The sequence below is a fragment of the Rhipicephalus microplus genome, chromosome 7, assembly GCF_043290135.1.
Source record: "Rhipicephalus microplus isolate Deutch F79 chromosome 7, USDA_Rmic, whole genome shotgun sequence".
Lineage (NCBI taxonomy): Eukaryota > Metazoa > Arthropoda > Arachnida > Ixodida > Ixodidae > Rhipicephalus > Rhipicephalus microplus.
The window spans coordinates 172513247-172525746 of NC_134706.1; the positions used below are offsets into that span (position 1 = coordinate 172513247).

At 61.6% G+C, this 12500-nt stretch overlaps 1 non-coding gene across 1 annotated transcript; it reads left to right on the forward strand.

Moving 5' to 3' along the window:
* Positions 1-9462: 9462 nt before the first annotated feature.
* LOC142768008 (small subunit ribosomal RNA) lies at positions 9463-11277 on the forward strand. The gene has a single exon (XR_012885214.1). It is a non-coding gene; the product is annotated as a small subunit ribosomal RNA (ribosomal RNA).
* The last annotated feature ends 1223 nt before the right edge of the window (positions 11278-12500 follow it).

Here is a 12500-nt window from a genome sequence, read left to right on the forward strand (position 1 = left end):
AAGCGCGAACTTTTTTTGTTTGTTTTCTTTTGATTAAGCGCAAGCTTTTTTCTTTGTTTTCTTTTGATTAAGCGCGGGCTTTTTTCTTTGTTTTTTTTTTGCATTCGCCCCGGCAGACGCGTTTTTTTTTCTTTCGCCCCGGCAGACGTGGTTCCCCCCCCCCCGCCCTTTCGCTAGCCCCGGCTGACGAGGTTTTCGCGCCGCCCCGGCTGACGCAGTTTTCGCGCCGCCCCGGCTGACGCGGTTTCGTGCCGCCCCGGCAGACGCGGTTTTTGCGCCGCCCCGGCTGACGCGGTTTTTGCCGCCCCGGCTGACGCAGTTCGGACTTAGCACTTTTCGGCCGTGCCTGGCTGGCGGCCCACTCACTCGATCGCCATGTCTGTTTGCCACAGTTTTCCCGGTGGTGCCGCACCCGGGCTCACCCCGGCTGACGCAGTTTTCGCGCCGCCCCGGCTGACGCGGTTTCGTGCCGCCCCGGCAGACGCGGTTTTCGCGCCGCCCCGGCTGACGCGGTTTCGTGCCGCCCCGGCAGACGCAGTTCGGACTTAGTACTTTTCGGCTGTGCCTGGCTGGCGGCCCACTCACTCGATCGCCATGTCTGTTTGCCACAGTTTTCCCGGTGGTGCCGCACCCGGGCTCGCCCCGGCAGACGCGTTTTTTTTTCTTTCGCCCCGGCTGACGCAGATTTCGCGCCGCCCCGGCTGACGCGGTTTCGTGCCGCCCCGGCAGACGCGGTTTTTTGCGCCGCCCCGGCTGACGCGGTTTTTGCCGCCCCGGCTGACGCAGTTCGGACTTAGCACTTTTTGGCTGAGCCTGGCTGGCGGCCCACTCACTCGATCGCCATGTCTGTTTGCCACAGTTTTCCCGGTGGTGCCGCACCCGGGCTCGCCCCGGCTGACGCAGTTTTCGCGCCGCCCCGGCTGACGCGGTTTCGTGCCGCCCCGGCAGACGCGGTTTTTGCGCCGCCCCGGCTGACGCGGTTTGTGCCGCCCCGGCTGATGCAGTTCGGACTTAGCACTTTTCGGCTGTGCCTGGCTGGCGGCCCACTCACTCGATCGCCATGTCTGTTTGCCACAGTTTTCCCGGTGGTGCCGCACCCGGGCTCGCCCCGGCAGACGCGTTTTTTTTTTTCTTTCGCCCCGGCTGACGCAGTTTTCGCGCCGCCCCGGCTAACGCGGTTTCGTGCCGCCCCGGCAGACGCGGTTTTTTGCGCCGCCCCGGCTGACGCGGTTTTTGCCGCCCCGGCTGACGCAGTTCGGACTTAGCACTTTTTGGCTGAGCCTGGCTGGCGGCCCACTCACTCGATCGCCATGTCTGTTGGCCACAGTTTTCCCGGTGGTGCCGCACCTGGGCTCGCCCCGGCTGACGCAGTTTTCGCGCCGCCCCGGCTGACGCGGTTTCGTGCCGCCCCGGCAGACGCGGTTTTTGCGCCGCCCCGGCTGACGCGGTTTTTGCTGCCCCGGCTGACGCAGTTCGGACTTAGCACTTTTTGGGCTGAGCCTGGCTGGCGGCCCACTCACTCGATCGCCATGTCTGTTTGCCACAGTCTTCCCGGTGGTGCCGCACCCAGGCTCGCCCCGGCAGACGCGTTTTTTTTTCTTTCGCCCCGGCAGACGTGGTTCCCCCCCCCCCCTTTTCGCTCGCCCCGGCTGACGAGGTTTTCGCGCCGCCCCGGCTGACGCAGTTTTCGCGCAGCCCCGGCTGACGCGGTTTCGTGCCGCCCCGGCTGACGCGGTTTTCGCGCCGCCCCGGCTGACGGGGTTTTTGCGTCGCCCCGGCTGACACGGTTCGGACTTTGCACTTTTCGGCTGTGCCTGGCTGGCGGCCCACTCACTCGATCGCCATGTCTGTTTGCCACAGTTTTCCCGGTGGTGCCGCACCCGGGCTCGCCCCGGCAGACGCGTTTTTTTTTTCTTTCGCCCCGGCTGACGCAGTTTTCGCGCCGCCCCGGCTGACGCGGTTTCGTGCCGCCCCGGCAGACGCGGTTTTTTGCGCCGCCCCGGCTGACGCGGTTTTTGCCGCCCCGGCTGACGCAGTTCGGACTTTGCACTTTTTGGCTGAGCCTGGCTGGCGGCCCACTCACTCGATCGCCATGTCTGTTAGCCACAGTTTTCCCGGTGGTGCCGCACCCGGGCTCGCCCCGGCTGACGCAGTTTTCGCGCCGCCCCGGCTGACGCGGTTTCGTGCCGCCCCGGCAGACGCGGTTTTTGCGCCGCCCCGGCTGACGCGGTTTTTGCTGCCCCGGCTGACGCAGTTCGGACTTAGCACTTTTTGGGCTGAGCCTGGCTGGCGGCCCACTCACTCGATCGCCATGTCTGTTTGCCACAGTCTTCCCGGTGGTGCCGCACCCAGGCTCGCCCCGGCAGACGCGTTTTTTTTTTCTTTCGCCCCGGCAGACGTGGTTCCCCCCCCCCCTTTTCGCTCGCCCCGGCTGACGAGGTTTTCGCGCCGCCCCGGCTGACGCAGTTTTCGCGCAGCCCCGGCTGACGCGGTTTCGTGCCGCCCCGGCTGACGCGGTTTTCGCGCCGCCCCGGCTGACGCGGTTTTTGCGTCGCCCCGGCTGACACGGTTCGGACTTTGCACTTTTCGGCTGTGCCTGGCTGGCGGCCCACTCACTCGATCGCCATGTCTGTTTGCCACAGTTTTCCCGGTGGTGCCGCACCCGGGCTCGCCCCGGCTGACGCAGTTTTCGCGCCGCCCCGGCTGACGCGGTTTCGTGCCGCCCCGGCAGACGCGGTTTTCGCGCCGCCCCGGCTGACGCGGTTTCGTGCCGCCCCGGCAGACGCAGTTCGGACTTAGTACTTTTCGGCTGTGCCTGGCTGGCGGCCCACTCACTCGATCGCCATGTCTGTTTGCAACAGTTTTCCCGGTGGTGCCGCACCCGGGCTCGCCCCGGCAGACGCGTTTTTTTTCTTTCGCCCCGGCTGACGCAGATTTCGCGCCGCCCCGGCTGACGCGGTTTCGTGCCGCCCCGGCAGACGCGGTTTTTTGCGCCGCCCCGGCTGACGCGGTTTTTGCCGCCCCGGCTGACGCAGTTCGGACTTAGCACTTTTTGGCTGAGCCTGGCTGGCGGCCCACTCACTCGATCGCCATGTCTGTTTGCCACAGTTTTCCCGGTGGTGCCGCACCCGGGCTCGCCCCGGCTGACGCAGTTTTCGCGCCGCCCCGGCTGACGCGGTTTCGTGCCGCCCCGGCAGACGCGGTTTTTGCGCCGCCCCGGCTGACGCGGTTTGTGCCGCCCCGGCTGATGCAGTTCGGACTTAGCACTTTTCGGCTGTGCCTGGCTGGCGGCCCACTCACTCGATCGCCATGTCTGTTTGCCACAGTTTTCCCGGTGGTGCCGCACCCGGGCTCGCCCCGGCAGACGCGTTTTTTTTTCTTTCGCCCCGGCTGACGCAGTTTTCGCGCCGCCCCGGCTAACGCGGTTTCGTGCCGCCCCGGCAGACGCGGTTTTTTGCGCCGCCCCGGCTGACGCGGTTTTTGCCGCCCCGGCTGACGCAGTTCGGACTTAGCACTTTTTGGCTGAGCCTGGCTGGCGGCCCACTCACTCGATCGCCATGTCTGTTAGCCACAGTTTTCCCGGTGGTGCCGCACCCGGGCTCGCCCCGGCTGACGCAGTTTTCGCGCCGCCCCGGCTGACGCGGTTTCGTGCCGCCCCGGCAGACGCAGTTTTTGCGCCGCCCCGGCTGACGCGGTTTTTGCTGCCCCGGCTGACGCAGTTCGGACTTAGCACTTTTTGGGCTGAGCCTGGCTGGCGGCCCACTCACTCGATCGCCATGTCTGTTTGCCACAGTCTTCCCGGTGGTGCCGCACCCAGGCTCGCCCCGGCAGACGCGTTTTTTTTTTCTTTCGCCCCGGCAGACGTGGTTCCCCCCCCCCTTTTCGCTCGCCCCGGCTGACGAGGTTTTCGCGCCGCCACGGCTGACGCAGTTTTCGCGCAGCCCCGGCTGACGCGGTTTCGTGCCGCCCCGGCTGACGCGGTTTTCGCGCCGCCCCGGCTGACGCGGTTTTTGCGTCGCCCCGGCTGACACGGTTCGGACTTTGCACTTTTCGGCTGTGCCTGGCTGGCGGCCCACTCACTCGATCGCCATGTCTGTTTGCCACAGTTTTCCCGGTGGTGCCGCACCCGGGCTCGCCCCGGCAGACGCGTTTTTTTTTTCTTTCGCCCCGGCTGACGCAGTTTTCGCGCCGCCCCGGCTGACGCGGTTTCGTGCCGCCCCGGCAGACGCGGTTTTTTGCGCCGCCCCGGCTGACGCGGTTTTTGCCGCCCCGGCTGACGCAGTTCGGACTTTGCACTTTTTGGCTGAGCCTGGCTGGCGGCCCACTCACTCGATCGCCATGTCTGTTTGCCACAGTTTTCCCGGTGGTGCCGCACCCGGGCTCGCCCCGGCAGACGCGTTTTTTTTCCTTCGCCCCGGCAGACGTGGTTCCCCCCCCCCCTCCGTCTTTCTTTCTGTTTTTTTTCGCCGCGGCTGAAGTGGATTTTTCGGTGCCTCGACGCCCCGGTAGTCGCGGTTTTTCCGTTTCCGCACGGCCCCGGCTGACGCTGCTCGGTCACAGTCGCCTTTTGTGGTGATTGCAGACTTCTTGAGCGCGGGTGTTTTTTTTTTGTTGTTGTTGTTGTTTTATTACGCATTCGCTCCAGCAGACGCTGTTTAGACTTTTTGTTTCCTCTTTTATCCTGCGACGAGGTGACGAGGTTTATTCGGTGCCCCGCCGCCCCGGCTGAAGTGATTTTTCCTGTCCCGTGCCGCCCCGGCAGACGCGGTTTTTGCGCCGCCCCGACTGACGCGGTTTTTGCTGCCCCGGCTGACGCAGTTCGGACTTAGCACTTTTTGGGCTGAGCCTGGCTGGCGGCCCACTCACTCGATCGCCATGTCTGTTTGCCACAGTCTTCCCGGTGGTGCCGCACCCGGGCTCGCCCCGGCAGACGCGTTTTTTTTTTCTTTCGCCCCGGCAGACGTGGTTCCCCCCCCCCTTTTCGCTCGCCCCGGCTGACGAGGTTTTCGCGCCGCCCCGGCTGACGCAGTTTTCGCGCAGCCCCGGCTGACGCGGTTTCGTGCCGCCCCGGCTGACGCGGTTTTCGCGCCGCCCCGGCTGACGCGGTTTTTGCGTCGCCCCGGCTGACACGGTTCGGACTTTGCACTTTTCGGCTGTGCCTGGCTGGCGGCCCACTCACTCGATCGCCATGTCTGTTTGCCACAGTTTTCCCGGTGGTGCCGCACCCGGGCTCGCCCCGGCAGACGCGTTTTTTTTTTCTTTCGCCCCGGCTGACGCAGTTTTCGCGCCGCCCCGGCTGACGCGGTTTCGTGCCGCCCCGGCAGACGCGGTTTTTTGCGCCGCCCCGGCTGACGCGGTTTTTGCCGCCCCGGCTGACGCAGTTCGGACTTTGCACTTTTTGGCTGAGCCTGGCTGGCGGCCCACTCACTCGATCGCCATGTCTGTTTGCCACAGTTTTCCCGGTGGTGCCGCACCCGGGCTCGCCCCGGCAGACGCGTTTTTTTTTCCTTCGCCCCGGCAGACGTGGTTCCCCCCCCCCTCCGTCTTTCTTTCTGTTTTTTTTCGCCGCGGCTGAAGTGGATTTTTCGGTGCCTCGACGCCCCGGTAGTCGCGGTTTTTCCGTTTCCGCACGGCCCCGGCTGACGCTGCTCGGTCACAGTCGCCTTTTGTGGTGATTGCAGACTTCTTGAGCGCGGGTGTTTTTTTTTGTTGTTGTTGTTGTTTTATTACGCATTCGCTCCAGCAGACGCTGTTTAGACTTTTTGTTTCCTCTTTTATCCTGCGACGAGGTGACGAGGTTTATTCGGTGCCCCGCCGCCCCGGCTGAAGTGATTTTTCCTGTCCCGTGCCGCCCCGGCTGACGCGGTTGGGACTTCGCGTTTGTTCGGCCGCCACGGGTTTTGGCGCACTCGCTCGGTTGCTTGTTGTTGCCACTTGTTGCGAACCCAGGTTTCTTGAGCGAGCGCGGGCGTTTTTTCTTCCTTTCTTTCTTTGTTCTATGTGTTAGCGAATCGGCCTTTAATATCACACGAGGACTCACAACCAACAATTTTCAGTTTGAAGTGTAAAAAATCTGCAGGTGTTGACGTAACTGACTTGCCCCGTACCCTTGAGTACATCCATGAAGTTCTCGTAGTACTACTAAATCGCATTATTCCAAGTGGAGAAATTCCCATAAACTTGCAAACCTCTACACGAAAATCGGTGCGCGTGATAAAGTTGAAAATTATCGTCCGATATCAAATGTGCCTTCTATAACACAAATTCTAGGAAAAAAAAACACTTGTTCGCCGTTTTCTGCGCCGTGACTGGCAGCACTCCGGCGAAGCGAAACGGGGTCGATTCGAGCACGATATCGGCGTCTTTCGACGTGCTCGCCGGCGACCGTCGCACGAGTACGTCGCACGAGCGCGTCTGCCGGGGCGCCGTTTGCGAAGCCGACGCAAAAGTGGGAACCGCCGCTCGGATGATCGCCGCTTTCGGCAGAGTGAGTGTTGGCACTCCGGGGAAGCGAAACAGCGTGAATGCGCCCACGAAATCGGCGTATTTTGAAGTACCCGCCGGCGACCGTCGCACGAGTACGGTAAACCACGTCAGCCGGGGCGTAGTTCGGGACGCCGACGAAAAAGTGGGAAGCGCAACTCGGATCTTCGCCGTTTTTGCAGGAGTGAGTGGCGGCCCTCCTGCGAGACCAAGAAGCATCGATTCGTGCACGAATTCGGCGCCTTTCGACGTGATCGCCGGCGACCGTCGCTCGAGTAGGGCAAACCGCGTCTGCCGGGGCGGGCTTCGGGACGCCGATGCGAAAGTGGGAAACGCTGCTCGGATGTTCGCCGTTTTTGGCCGAGTGAGTGCTGGCACTCCGGCGAAGCCAAACGGGGCCGATTACGGCACGATATCGGCGTCTTTCGACGTGCCCGCCGGCGACCGTCGCACGAGTACGGTAAACCGCGTCAGCCCGGGTGGAGTTCGGGACGCCGATGCGAAAGTGGAGAACGCCGCTCGGATCTTCGCCGTTTTTGGAGGAGTGAGTGGTGGCACTCCGGAGAAGCCAAGGAGCGCCAATTAGCGCACGATATCGGCGTCTTTCGACGCGCTCGCCGGCGACCGTCGCACGAGTAGGGCAAACCGCGTCTGCCGGGGCGGGGTTTACGACGCCGACGCAAAAGTGGGAACCGCCGCTCGGATGTTGGCCGTTTTTGGCAGAGTGAGTGCTGGCACTCCGGCGACGCGAAAGAGCGCGAATGCGCCCACGAAAGTGGCGTATTTGGACGTGCTTGACGGCGACCGCTGCAGGAGTACGAAAAACCACGTCAGCCGGGGCGAGCGACCCACGGCGGTCTGGGTGCTTATCGCTGCTATTATAGGGGCACCCGGGCAGACGCAAAAAAAAATTTTTTTTCGACATTCTTTTTTGCTCGTCGACCTCGGGTGACCCAGGTCGCAGTGGGAGCCGCGCACGAAAGCGGCGTCGCGAGACGGCTTCGCGGTCGCTAGTCGCACGAGCTCGGCAACCGCGTCTGCCGGGGCGGAGTTCGGGACGCCGACGGCTAAGTGGGAACCGCCGCTCGGATGTTCGCCGTTTGTGGCCGAGTGAGTGCTGGCACTCCGGCGAAGCCAAACGGGGCCGATTCCGGCACGATATCGGCGTCTTTCTACGTGCTCGCCGGCGACCGTCGCACGAGTACGGCAAAGTGCGTCTGCCGGGGCGGGGTTTGCGACGCGTACGCAATAGTGAGAACCGTCGCTCGGATGTTCGTCGTCTTTCGCCGAGCCAGTGCTGGCACTCCGGCGAAGCCGAACGGAGCCGATTCGGGCACGATATCGGCGTCTTTCCACGTGCTCGCCGGCGACCGTCGCACGAGTACGGTAAACCGCGTCAGCCGGGGCGGAGTTCGGGACGCCGATGCGAAAGTGGGAAGCGCCGCTCGGATCTTCGCCGTTTTTGGAGGAGTCAGTGGCGGCACTCCGGTGAAGCCAAGGTGCGCCAATTCGCGCACGATATCGGCGTCTTTCGACGTGCCCGCCGGCCACCGTCGCACGAGTACGGCAAACCTCGTCTGCCGGGGCGGGGTTTGCGACGCCGACGCAAAAGTGGGAACCGCCGCTCGGATGTTCGCCGTTTTTGGCAGAGTGAGTGCTGGCACTCCGGCGAAGCGAAAGAGCGTGAATGCGCCCACGAAAGTAGCGTATTTGGACGTGCTTGACGGCGACCGCCGCAGGAGTACGAAAAACCACGTCAGCCGGGGCGAGCGACCCACGGCGGTCTGGGTGCTTATCGCTGCTATTATAGGGGCACCCCGGCAGACGCAGAAAGAAAAAAAAAATGGGGACATGGCGTGCGTCACCGTGCGGCTTCGCAGCGTTGCCGAAGTCGCCGAGCCCTTCGACTGAGCCGAACGGCGGACAGGGAACGTTGGTCGGCCGTTCTAACCTGTCGGTGCCACGCCGAGACGTCGTTAAGGAAAACCGCGTCGTGGGCCTCTACGATGCCGTCGAGTCGTTGTACGTTTGGTGTCCAGCGTGTCGGCGGCGAGTAGCGGACACGTCGTTCACGACTTCGGTCTTTCGCAGTCGACGCGAACTTGCGGAGAGTCGTGGTGCCTCACGTTTTCGGCAGAAACCGCGGCGGAATTTTCCCGTGCGTGCGCGCACGACCTCGGTGCTGTGCCGTCAGCGTAGTGTTGCACAAACTCGTGGCCTACCCAAGGTGCGGTACGTTTGCGGCCGTATCCTCGGTGGGAATTTCGTGAGTAGGGTCGCAAATTCTACGACCTCAGCGGGTTTGAGAGAGACGTAGACTTGTGGCACGCTCAACGTGCCACACGTTTCGGGGCACACCCGCGGTGAAATTTTCTCGAGTACGCTCGTATTAGTGCCCAAGGAGGTCTGGGTACTTATCGCTGCTATTATGTGGGGGTTCTCGTGAGCGGAGTACGCGAAAGCGACCGGGTGTCTGATATGCGGCGGGCTTCGGCCTCGTCAAGCGTGTCCTCGGGTCTGCTCCAGGGGAATCCACGGCAGTCGTCTGCAGCCTCATCCGCTTGATGCGTTAGGGGCTGGTTGTCGGACGGTGCCGTTTTACCACGATATCGAGGTGTGTTCCGTGTCGTCCTCGGGCGATTCAGATGCGAAAGCGCCGAAGACGCGGGCGTGACCCGTCGTCTGGCGGCTTTGCAGTCTCGGCTCCGTTGCTAGTTCCGGCCGGTCCACCGACAGTGCAGCGGGCTTGGGCAACCCGCACGGCGCGACCGAGTCGATGCAACGAAAAAGAGCGAGCATGAACGTGCTTCTTGCCGCACGGCTCCCACTCGTCTTTCGGGAAGGTTGTGCCGTAGCGAGCTCGAACGCCGTCATCTCGGAGTGCAAAATAAGCGTGTTGGGGCGCCTGAAGGTGGCCTCCGCCGCACACAGACTGCGTCCGGCCCGCCGAAGGCGAGGACGGACGCGCAGTCGAACGATTACCTGGTTGATCCTGCCAGTAATCATATGCTTGTCTCAAAGATTAAGCCATGCATGTCTAAGTACATGCCGAAATAAGGCGAAACCGCGAATGGCTCAATAAATCAGTTATGGTTCCTTAGATCGTTTCTTCCTACTTGGATAACTGTGGCAATTCTAGAGCTAATACATGCAGTGAGCCTGGAGCCCTTTGGGTAACGGGTGCTTTTATTAGACCAAGATCGATCGGGTTTCGGCCCGTATTGTGTGGTGACTCTGGATAACTTTGTGCTGATCGCATGGCCACGAGCCGGCGACGTTTCTTTCAAGTGTCTGCCTTATCAACTTTCGATGGTAGGTTACTTGCTTACCATGGTTGTTACGGGTAACGAAGAATCAGGTTTCGATTCCGGAGAGGGAGCCTGAGAAACGGCTACCACATCCAAGGAAGGCAGCAGGCGCGCAAATTACCCACTCCCGGCACGGGGAGGTAGTGACGAAAAATAACAATACGGGACTCTTTTGAGGCCCCGTAATTGAAATGAGTACACTCTAAATCCTTTAACGAGGATCAATTGGAGGGCAAGTCTGGTGCCAGCAGCCACGGTAATTCCAGCTCCAATAGCGTATACTAAAGCTGCTGCGGTTAAAAAGCTCGTAGTTGGATCTCAGTTCCAGACGAGTAGTGCATCTACCCGATGCGACGGCTCGGACTGAACATCATGCCGGTTCTTTCTTGGTGCACTTCATTGTGTGCCTCGAGATGGCCGGTGCTTTTACTTTGAAAAAATTAGAGTGCTCAACGCAGGCGAGTCGCCTGAATAAACTTGCATGGAATAATAGAACAAGACCTCGTTTCTGTTCTGTTGGTTTTTGGAATACGAGGTAATGATTAAGAGGGACGGACGGGGGCATTCGTATTGCGGCGCTAGAGGTGAAATTCTTGGACCGTCGCAAGACGAACTACTGCGAAAGCATTTGCCAAGAATGTTTTCATTGATCAAGAACGAAAGTCAGAGGTTCGAAGGCGATCAGATACCGCCCTAGTTCTGACCATAAACGATGCCAACCAGCGATCCGCCTGAGTTACTCAAATGACTCGGCGGGCAGCTTCCGGGAAACCAAAGTATTTGGGTTCCGGGGGAAGTATGGTTGCAAAGCTGAAACTTAAAGGAATTGACGGAAGGGCACCACCAGGAGTGGAGCCTGCGGCTTAATTTGACTCAACACGGGAAAACTTACCCGGCCCGGACACTGGGAGGATTGACAGATTGAGAGCTCTTTCTTGATTCGGTGGATGGTGGTGCATGGCCGTTCTTAGTTGGTGGAGCGATTTGTGTGGTTAATTCCGATAACGAACGAGACTCTAGCCTATTAAATAGGTGCGGGGTTCCCAGCACCTTACAACCTTCTTAGAGGGACAAGCGGCTCCTAGCCGCGCGAAACAGAGCAATAACAGGTCTGTGATGCCCTTAGATGTCCGGGGCCGCACGCGCGCTACACTGAAGGAAGCAGCGTGTCTTTATCCCTGTCTGAAAAGACTGGGTAACCCGTGGAACTTCTTTCGTGATTGGGATAGGGGCTTGCAATTGTTCCCCTTGAACGAGGAATTCCCAGTAAGCGCGAGTCATAAGCTCGCGTTGATTACGTCCCTGCCCTTTGTACACACCGCCCGTCGCTACTACCGATTGAATGATTTAGTGAGGTCTTCGGACCGATGTCCGGCGCGGCCTTTCGGTTGCGCCGGTCGGTTGGAAAGATGACCAAACTTGATCATTTAGAGGAAGTAAAAGTCGTAACAAGGTTTCCGTAGGTGAACCTGCGGAAGGATCATTAACGGATTGTGAAGGGTGAGCGCCTCAGCTGCGTCTGCGCCCGACACTTTCTGCCGCTGACCCCGTTTGGACGCGGGGTCGGCTTTTCCCCACGGGGCTGCCTGAATGTGGAGCGGCACCCCGTGACAAATTGTTGCGCCCAGCGGACGCCAACACCGCGACCTTGGACGGTCGGCCAGGTGGCGGACGCGGGTACAAACGGCGCAACGCACTCATAGGTCGGCTTTCGACCCGCCACTGCACCGTGGCTCGAAGCGCTCGAAATGCGCGACCCGACCGCTGCGGGACCGCCTAGTACTGTAAACAGGAGCGGCGGAGCGCGAACGGCGAGTCGTGGTTACGCCGGTAGAAGGCGAGGCTGCGCGTTCCCGAAACGCCAGCCGAGTGCCCTCCCGACCGTTCGAGCGTGCAAGAACGAGACCCGACAATCGCGCGGCGACTGCCAAGTACGAGAGGAACGGCACAAGCGTCGGCGGTCGGTCAAGGAACTGGCGATGTGACGGGTCCGCTGTGCACCAGTGCATACCGTCCCGCCGTCCGCGGCAAGCGCCTCCGCGTCCTCGGGTGACAGAGGCTGCCGGTCGGTTCTTGCAGGCGAAGGATCTCGCTGGCACCGGTTCGCGTTGACGCGCGGCCGGTCATGGCACGGCGATGCGACGGCCGAGCTGCGCAGTACTCGATGGAGGAACCGCACGCTCCGATGACCGTCCCGCCCTCCGCGGCGTATGCGTACCGACCGTAATGGTTGCAGCAGCGCCGGCCGGCTTTTGAATTCGCCACACGAAACACGGTGCGAGATCGCGGTTAGGGGAGCGTCGACGTTGCCAGGCGTTTTGCTTGCTGCCGAGGGAAAGGCGGCACGGCCACGTCGCGCTCGTCGCGATTAGCGGGTCTGCGCGCTTTGGGAAGGTGCCGCAACGACTTGCCGAAAGAGGAAGCACGGAAGAACGAGGGACTTGGACGTCCCGACAATTGAACGCACTTGCGGCCAGGCCCTTGCTGGCTTCGTTCTTCCGCCTCGAGTAGGCTCGTACGTGGCTCCGGCGCCGAAAGTGGTCCTTGGCACCGACTTCGGTGGACGTGGGAAGTGCTGCGCAAGTACGGCGCGCCTGGCTCCACCTGTTGGCTAAAGTAGGCAGCCGGATCGGCATTTTGGTGTGCGGTGGCAAACCGTGGATGCGAAAAAAGCTTGTGCGATTTCGTGGAACAAAAAGCGGGGGTCCC